A 9,943-nucleotide genomic window follows, 5' to 3' on the forward strand; every position below is an offset into this window, starting at 1 on the left:
ATGACAGCTTCATAAAAGGGAGCCCCACGATACCCAGAGTGTGTGTGCATGTTTGTTTATGTGAGCGTTGGCGAGTGTATTTTTAGGAGTGAAGACTTAGGGATCCCACAACCTCTCCCTGTGATAAGAGATGGCCAAAGTCTGCAGGCTAACGAACGCCTGAATAGCAAATAGGCAGCACACACACTAACACACACAAATGCAAAGGCAGTGCTTAATACGCTGATACGCTGGGCTTTAATTGCAGAGAGAAAGCTGTTTATTTGTACGTGGAGGGGCAAACTGAGGGTAGGATTCAGGTTAGGTAAAGGTGAGGTGACATCATCACAACAATGGATCCTGGTGCCTTTGAAGGGTTCGTGCAGAGTTCATGAAAGAGGGTTAAATAGTGACTTACATGGTGTGAGAAGAAGCAGAGTGTGATGGGGAAAGAATGAGAGAAGAATGTGGGATTGGAAACAAGTTTGTGAACATTTCAACAGTTTCAAAGACTTTTTTCTGCTGTCAGTCAAAGGCAGCTTCCTAACGCTCTCAAAACAGTATACGAGAAAACAAAAACACAATGAGGAAGCAAGAGCAGTAAAAGGTAGATGAATCCAGAGACAGCCATAGCGCACGTGTCCGATAACAGCGGGAATATTTCTGTTTGGACAAGAGGAGGAGGAGGGGGGTGGTGGAGGAGAAAAGTCTAACAAATTGGTTTGAAAAAAAAAAGTTGAAAGTGGACAGAAGAAGAGGGAATGTCAGACAGGAGGAGAAGGGAGAAGCCACCAGACAGGAGGAGCAGTGGAAAACAAAAGAGGCTCCACACTCTGCTCTGTCTTATCTGTCTGAGGGTCTTATCCACCACTGGCTCTGTTGGTGTAACCCCATTCCCTCCCTCCCCCCCTGCAGGCCGCTCTCCTTCCACCTCATCCCTCCATCTCAGCCCCCCTCCTTCCTCCCCCTCCTGCCCCTCCAGTGCTTGCTGTGGACCCCGTTATCAGGACAGGGCTGACGTCAGGGGGGCCCGCTGGTGCTTGGGGGCCGGAGACGGAGGCTGATAGCGCGGCAGAGGCTGCCTCCGCACAGGCTGTGGGAACTGAGGACCAAGCCCACTTCGACCTCGTGGCCCCGCACGTCCACCACGAAAACACACAGAGGTGAGGATTGTTAATTTGAAAAAAAGAAAGAAGAAAATTTACTTTGGAAATACATTTTTTAAACGGAGACCACTATTTTTATGAAACAATGTTACATTTGATTACTTTTAGGCTAATAATAATAAATATGAAATAAATCAAGGCTTCAGCATTTCTCCTTTGGAATATAATTCCTGCCGGTGTGGAGATTATAGAAAAAGATATACATATATGCCTCATTGTGGCTTGTAAAAAAAAACAACTAAAATGATAAATGAACAGTTCACTGAATAAAAAGAAGATATGAGATGTGACTCATGACCCAAATATTTCTAATATACTGGCTACAGCCATGATGCTGATCCATGTGTCCCTCAATAGCATAGCAGGTTAGCCTTGCCCTGTATAAAAGGGTAACAAATGCACAAAATCCAAATTTATACAAAACAACATGTTTGTGTGCATATGCTGCATTTCCACATTGCTATTATAAGCACCTTCTACTTTCATAGACTCTGCAGTCTCTCCAAACTCCTAAAGTAAACACAATAATCTCAGAGCAGATATAATGAAAGCTCAACCGGAGGATCCTCTCATCCACTTCTATAAAAATAGAATGTCTCATGCATAAATATGTCCCAGGGTAGCAATATTAGTGTTATCTCCCATCGTGTTTGTTGCAATATCTCAGCAGGGACTGTCTACTACTGAACAAAATTGAAGTGCACAAGTTCAGGGAATCACTTTATGCGTCGCACATTTTCAACCTCACTCCTTAGAAATCAATCCCCCAGGAACCCTCTCCACCTGATAAAACTGTATATGACATATATTATGTAATTTAAGTTTAAGATAAAGCTTAGGTTACTTTCTTTTTGACATTTGTCAGCCCATATGTCTCCATAAAAGCTGCAGTGCACTTGACAGATTGTGATGTCAGGGTCAGTATTAGTCCATGAGACATAAATTCACTTGAGGAAAAATCATGGAATTAATTGCCTGAGACTAGGTTAAGGAGGCACTTAGCCCTGAGAGGTGGGATGGCTATTGTCATACACAAAATATGATCTGTAAAAGGTGTGTGTGTGCATGCATGTGTGTGTGAGTCTGTACAGGTCAACAGGTGCAAGTTTGATCTGAGGGGAGTGAGTGGAGCGTGGAGGCCTGCAGCAGATGAGTTTGGCAAGTTTCACATCATTAGTTGCAGGTGCAGCACTCCCAACATGTGCAACCACACTCACACACACACACACACACACGCACACACACACACACACACACACACACACACACACACACACACACACACACACACACACACACACACACACACACACACACATACACACACACACACACACACACACACACACACACACACACACACACACACACACACACACACACACACACACACACACACACACACACACACACACACACACACACACACACACACACACAGACTCATGTGTCATCTAAACATTGTCAATTATCATCCCTTAACATCGGTTTACCCACTGTAACCAGCCAACTCATCCCTTCTCCGCCATTAAACTCTGGTAGGAGTCGTTTACAGTTATGGGAGTGAATTGCATCTTCAATCTGTCAGTCACCCAGAAACAAATTTCCACATTTTCCTATGCGTCTCAGATGTTTTCGGAGATGGATCTGTCGGATGGGGAGTGGAGACACAGTTATCAGTGTTGTCCTCGATAAGGCGGAGAAGATTTGTAGCGGTTTCAGTGTCTGTGTGTGTGTGTTTCTCTGACTTTGACCCCTTTGGCCAGGCAAGTAGGAGGAAGAAACGAGCGGCCTTGACAGAGCGAGAGGAGGGGTGAGATGTATAATAAGAATCAGCGAAAGAAGGAGACCGTTGTTTCTGAGTTGCTTTCTTTTTCTCCTCCACCTCTCGCTGTCGTTTTCTCTCAACCTCTTTGTCAGACACACACTCCCTAAATTTCACCAATGGCTGCGGTGTCCTTGATTGTAAATAACTTTAGAAAAATTGGGAAACGAAAGTTGAACTTAAGGTGACCTCTAAAAATGTTTTATTGCACTGGAACAAGATTAAACTGAAAAATATATACTGCTACAAATCATACCATAGCAAAAGTTTACATGATTTAGTTCTTTGGACTTAACATACATAACTGATTTGGAATATACACAGGACATGTTATGTCATTTATTTATTTGGATCAGAACATTGAAGTCAAATTGAACCACATGGTACCAACTGTGTAAAAAAGCACTTCTCAATTTAAAATGTTTGCATATTCGCAACAAATTAAAGGCAATCATTGGGAATGAAATTCTTTGTTTTCTAACTGCTTTCAACAATGCTACAGTATAATGATATGTATAACAAGAAAAGCAAGCAAGTACAGTATAAATCTAAGACATGAGGCTAAAAGACTTGAATGAGAGAGATGACAAAAGCCTTGCAAGTACTGATCAATCTGTATCTAAACAAAATATTAAAAAATATGCAAATAATTCTGGGCCTCACTCTTAGTTTGAGTATTGTTCTAAAACATATAGGTGAAAATACAGTGAATACATATGTAAAATCCATATACTTGCATCACACATTGCAGTATCAACCTGGACTATAAATATTTGTGTTATTGTATTTTTACTTTTCCAGGAAGTGTTTGTCCGAACAGATTTATTGATTCATATCAGAGATTGTAAATGAATCCCAAAGAAAAATCAAACATGTTTGTTTTTTTTAACTTTGCATTTGATTATCAAGCCATCACTCAGAGACAGTAAGTGTAATGTGATCAGCTTCCAAACAACTCTCTCGGCAGTCTGGGTGACATGATAAGCGCAGACCTCATTAGTCTTTTTAATTGGTGCAGAACGGTTGTAGTTACTGTAGCCAGTCTTTGGTCTGGCCCCATGCCATGCTAAAGTAAACTGACCCAATGGAAACACTGCACAGGCCGACCAATAGATCACAGATTGCAACTGGAGCCTGACAAACACTCAGCTTTTATTCAGACTCAAGTAGGAAATGTATAGTGAGGGTTTTGCCTTTCATTTCTAAGTTAAAAGGAACAGTTCATCTCAAAATCCATAATAGTTGTTTATCCACTTATCTGTAATGCTTTCTATAAATCGAGATTGTTTTGCTGTGAGTTGCTGAGCTAGCTTGAGTTATAGCTCAACCGATGTGGATGCCATTACTGTTTACACCTCACGCTGTCACAAGAATAAGCATCCAATAGCCAAAGAAATACATAGGGCCTGGTTAAGCCAACTAATTAAATTTAAAGCCTGCAAAATGTTTCTCATGGACCTGCTTTGTTTGATTTCTTAATCACACACAGTTATCTAAACACATCTACTCCCTTCCCATGACAGCTTGTTGGCCATCTCCTAAGCCGACAATACTTTGACCTGACTCCAAAGTGCCAAATCATTAAAAAGCAGTTTTTCATCTGCTGTTCAAAAAAAATGATTCTTCCCAAGATGAGAGCAAAACAGAACAACTTCTGAGTATGACCTTAAGCCATTCGCGGCTTTTGTTTTGTCTAAGATCAATGTTGAAGATCAATGGTAGAATGTATTTTATTTCTTAACTTATATTGCTCATATTTGGATTATGTTAATCAATATTTTTTGGTACTGTGCGTGTGTTTGCATGCATGCATGCGTGTGTGCGTGCACCCTGGCGTCTATAGCTTGTGGGGAATTCATCAAAGCTTATCAATTTAAATAAACATGACAGAGTGGACAAAATGTCTTGTGCGCCGCCAGACCTGCTATCTAACCACAAGCCATATCTGTGATGATGGACTGATGTGGCGCTGGCTTGGACTTACCAGAATCTGAGTGTGAGAGTGGGAGTGTATGTATGAGTGGCACACACGCACGCACGCACATACACACACACACACACACACACACACACACACACACACACACACACACACACACACACACACACACACACACACACACACACACACACACACACACACACACACACACACACATGTTACCTTTAACATGGCCCTTATATCTCTCACAGGAGACCTACCTATACAGTGTATGAAAAGTTGACCTATCGCACAATCATAAATGAGCAGGCACAGTCATAATTCATATAGGAATTTATAGCTGTTATTTATTGGCTGATTTGGTGGGACTCATAGTTTTTCCAATGAGTTGAGCAGAAAGGAGATGCTTTCTGTACAGGACAAGCCTCTTTTTATAGTGGATGAGATCAGAGGAGAGTTAAGGAGTGCTGAGGGAGATTTATTAGTGATGTTAGCTAATAGTTCATGATCTGTACATTATCATGGCTACCCTCTATGTTAGGATATGGTTCTCTGGTAAGCATGAACTGTTCTATGTCAAATAAGGTTTATACAAATCATAAAAATGAACAAACTCTGTTAGAGCTTTTTTGACCTCTTTGAGGTTTTTTGCATATGTGTGTTGAGGTCAGCCTGTGTGTTTCTCCACTTGTTACAACACCACTGATAAGCAGGGTAAACAACCATGCACTGTTTGCTCCCCTACCATGGCCATGTGATCAAAAACACTGATGAGAGGGTGTCTGTTTGTCTGTGTGTTTTTGAGTGAGTATGATATATTGCTTAATATCCATCTCTCCTTCAGGTTTTCCGACACCGTCTGCTCCTTCCCTGAGGTGCGGCTCCTGCACCGTCTGGACATTTAACTTTAAGAATGAAAAAATCCCCAACATTGATAACCTATTCCCCCTCCGTTCAGTTCCTGGGTCAAAGGTCATGGCTGCAGTGCCTCAGCCAATGTGGCAGATTGACAGTGGGTGTAGTGGCACTGGATGGTATACAGTATGGAGCTGTTTCAAGCCATGTCTCCATCACTTTTCCTCCCCTCTCCGTCTTCATCAACTGACTGATGCAATGGGGGTATGTGTGTGGGGTCATTAACCCCATGGTAACCTAGAAGGTGGTCTTTCACTCACTCTGGACCCTTTTAGACCACCAAAGGAGTGATAAATGTTTCTCCATCTCATCCAAAATGGGTCATATAAAAGATTTTCAGATGTCTGAGTTTTCAGTAACTGCTGCCTAGTTTCAGTCAGTTACAGTCCGGTTATCTGTATGATATGAAGCTACAATCAGTGCAATTTAAATGAGCTTAGCACAAAGAATGCTAACAGGCAGAAACAGTAAGCCTGTGTCTGTTGAACAGACAAAATAAAAGCCCCTTATTTCCTGTTTCTCCTTTTAAAACGCAAAATAGAAAAGTGTGAAAACGACAATTGTAGCATAGGCTATATGCTACACTCCAGTTAAGTTGGCTGTTTACCCAAGCCAACATTAGCTTGTCAGTTGACTAAGCTGTGTATTCACATCCGTCACAGTTGTTAGCTGTCGAAGTTTTTAAGTGGGATTCTCAATCCTGAAGGGAAAAAACAACTCTCTCTCAGAATTCTTGTCCTAATTGGTTTATTGTACAACAATCTGTTAGTATTCTTACGTTTCACCATGAACAAACAGATAAACCACTGTCTGACGAAAGATTTTGTAAAAATCTGGCTGGATTTCTTTCACGGGATAGGTTCAATATATTGACTTACGACTCCCATAATACCTATAGATTATCCTTTGTGTGACATATCCTTTTTCAGTGTTTAGGTTTTGCCGCTTCCTGCTGCCACAGTGTACTTGAAGTTATCAGTAGTCGTAGTCTAAGCTAGAAGTGAATGACGTCAGAGCAAAATTATTTAAAATATCTCCAAGGTCTGTGCTGGGTCAGACGTTTGTGACTACAACAGTTAGAAAGATATGCAAGATGGTATCTACATTTGTGCTGACTTGGCAAACCAAGGCACAAAATGACAATGATTTTAGTTGCTGCTAGTGACAGTCTGAATACACAATAATGGTAGAAAAGTTAGCACAAACAATAACACAGGAATTCTGGGTGGTAGAGACGAAGATACACTATGGCCTGAATATGTGCTGAATCTTTCCTTTTCTTCCTACCTTCTTCTGCTCATCCTCTGCTAAATAAATTCCTGTGTCTGTTTCTCAGCAATAATAACAAAAGAGACAGTCTCTGTAATGCTATCGTGTTAGAAGATTGAGGGACGTGAAGGGACAGTACTGTAAAAATATCTAATATCATTGTCTGAAATGATACCATCTGCATGCTGTTCAGATCTTATACGACAGAGAGAAGCTATACGTTTGATGGACCTAGACTGTTATTATAGCCCTGTCTCAGTACCACATCTTGAAAACATAAAACAGTAAAGAGTAGAAAGTTTACTATAGTTCATCCTCTGATTTTTTTTAGGGCTTAAAACTCTGAAACTTTGCTACTCTGAGTGCGTTAGCCTGATTCCCTTTTTTATCTTCATGCTTTTGAAGCCTTGTCTGTGCTTCCAGGAAGACAAAACTGAATATCAAGGACGGCTTTGAACTACCACACTTACAGAAAGTGTTAGAAATAGGGAAAGGGAACCAAGAGCTTGAGATAAGAATTAAAGGAAAAGGACAACAACTTCTAGGATGCGGTCATGGCTGTCCTATTACTAAGTCACTTGAAGGTTTTGAAAGGGGATGTGATACCCAGAGCCCCGGGCCTTTGCCAACACAAACCCTGCTTTCAACCAAACAGTCCCCCACAATCCTTTGCTCCAAGCAGGACAGGGGAGAGGAGGGGGTCAGTGAGAGTCTGAGCAGGACGGAGGAGGGACACACCGGCGCCATGGCGATCCCTAAGACAACTTATCTCCTCACAATGATAGCGCCTGTCAAAATAACTGCCAAGATACATAGCCAGCCAGGAACTGGTTAACTCTGACTCGTCCAATCAGAGCCCTCAGCTGGCTCTATGGGACCAAAGCTCCACAAACACACTTTATCTAAGGCTAATTGCTCTCTAACAGGTTCAGTTTAACTAAGATTTGTTGGAAGGAGTGACAGGAAATCTTTACTACATCATATTTACATCTAAGATACATTTGCATCAATGTAACAACTTTGGTGGTGCTTGCAATCTGAGGCAAATTGTACAACTAATGTTAGAGACTCTTAATAATCTCTCCCTATATCTCAGTCTTCTCAGTACTACTACTGCAGAAAAAGATTATCTTCCGTTTAATCTCTCATACAACAAAGACTGATTGAAATGTAAACACATTTATCTACACTATATGAAAGGTTTACAACATGAAACTTGACATGTATACAGTCCTTTTATATATATATATATATATATATATATATATATATATATATATATATATATATATTATTGTTATTGGTGCTATATATTATATTATGCATATTTTAATAGTTCTGTACAATATTAACCATCATTTGTCTATTTCTATGTAAGTAGGCTGAATCAAGAGATCAATCTGGAATCTTATTTTAGCTTGAAAGACCAATTGAATCAAAAATGACTCATGTACTTACAAAGTTGTTACATTAAACATTGTTTTGTTATGTAATCAATTTCATGTATAAAATTCTATAGTCAAACTAATAAAACGTGCCCTTTTATCACTTTTTGCAGATGTTTCTAGCAGGCTACTATTTGTTGTGAATTGTCGCCACCATGCGGTAATAACCTATAAATAGCTCAGTAGGAGGTCAGAAGGAGGCAAAGTCAAGTGGACTAGGTCATCTTTCAAGAGATCGTGTAATGATTCTAAAGGGGTGTCGAAGCAACCAAACAAAAACAAAAAACACTTGTATAACCAATATCTTGCTTTAAATTAGGGTAAAAAGGTTACCATAATATTGATACAGCTAAGCATGAATTATATTGCATCTGTAAAAGCTTTGTGCAGATTTATCACATTTAAGGCTGTAATGATTTTGAAAATATAAACTGGAAAGTTTGTGTTAAACCGGATTATAAAAAAAATAAAAATAACAAACATTTGAATATAACTCTTTTACAGTAATGGCCACTAAATAATAACTTAACTTACCTTGAATCATGAATGCACTGTAGGGTAAATGCATGCTATTGACATAAATATTGACTTGACTTCAGTAATACAGGTGATACTGCCTCGGGAGTTCATGCGCAAAGTCCATAGGGGCCTGGCCTGGGAACTGGAAGGTCACCAGTTCAAGTCCCCGAAAGACCAAGTTGTTACCGTGGTGTCCCTGAGCAAGGCACCGTTCCCTACACTGCTCCCCGGGCGCCGTACATAATGGCAGCCCACTGATCCTAACAATAGGATGGGTCAAATGCAGAGACCTATTTTTTTGTCGGGAATCGTAGGGTCGCCGGTTCAAGTCCCCGAACAGACTTCAAATATGGAAAGTGGACTGCTACTTGGAGAGGTCCCAGTTCACCTCCTAGGCCCTGCTGTGGTGCCCTTGAGCAAGGCACTGGACACCTCCAATCCCCCCTCCCCATTGCTCCTCGGGCGCTGCACGATAGCCTGCCCACTGCTCGTAGTACTAGGATGGGTTAAATGCAGAGGACCAATTTCACTGTGTGTGCTCTGCTGTGTGCATGTATGTGACTAATAAAGAGGGTTTCATCCTCCGATTCTATGTATAGCTTTAGCTGTGGTGTTTTAATATCCATCTATCGGTCAGATAAGCTTGATGTGCTCTGCAAAAATCTATTAAGAGGTAAACAGATAGAAGTCAAAACGTAGTTCCCTGACCGGGAATCGAACCCGGGCCGCGGCGGTGAGAGCGCCGAATCCTAACCACTAGACCACCAGGGACTATTCCGTGGATCAAATATATTTCTATTTTTATATCATGTTTTGTTTAGTATTTTCGGATATTGTTTGTGGACGGTTATCTACACACCATGTATATCGACCAAGACTCTTT

General features: G+C 40.9%; 1 non-coding gene across 1 annotated transcript; it reads right to left on the reverse strand.

Moving 5' to 3' along the window:
* Positions 1 to 9,759: 9,759 nt before the first annotated feature.
* trnae-cuc (transfer RNA glutamic acid (anticodon CUC)) lies at positions 9,760 to 9,831 on the reverse strand. The gene has a single exon. It is a non-coding gene; the product is annotated as a tRNA-Glu (tRNA).
* Between the last annotated feature and the right edge of the window lie 112 nt (positions 9,832 to 9,943).

This window comes from Eleginops maclovinus, chromosome 15 (assembly GCF_036324505.1).
Source record: "Eleginops maclovinus isolate JMC-PN-2008 ecotype Puerto Natales chromosome 15, JC_Emac_rtc_rv5, whole genome shotgun sequence".
Taxonomy (NCBI): Eukaryota; Metazoa; Chordata; class Actinopteri; order Perciformes; family Eleginopidae; genus Eleginops; species Eleginops maclovinus.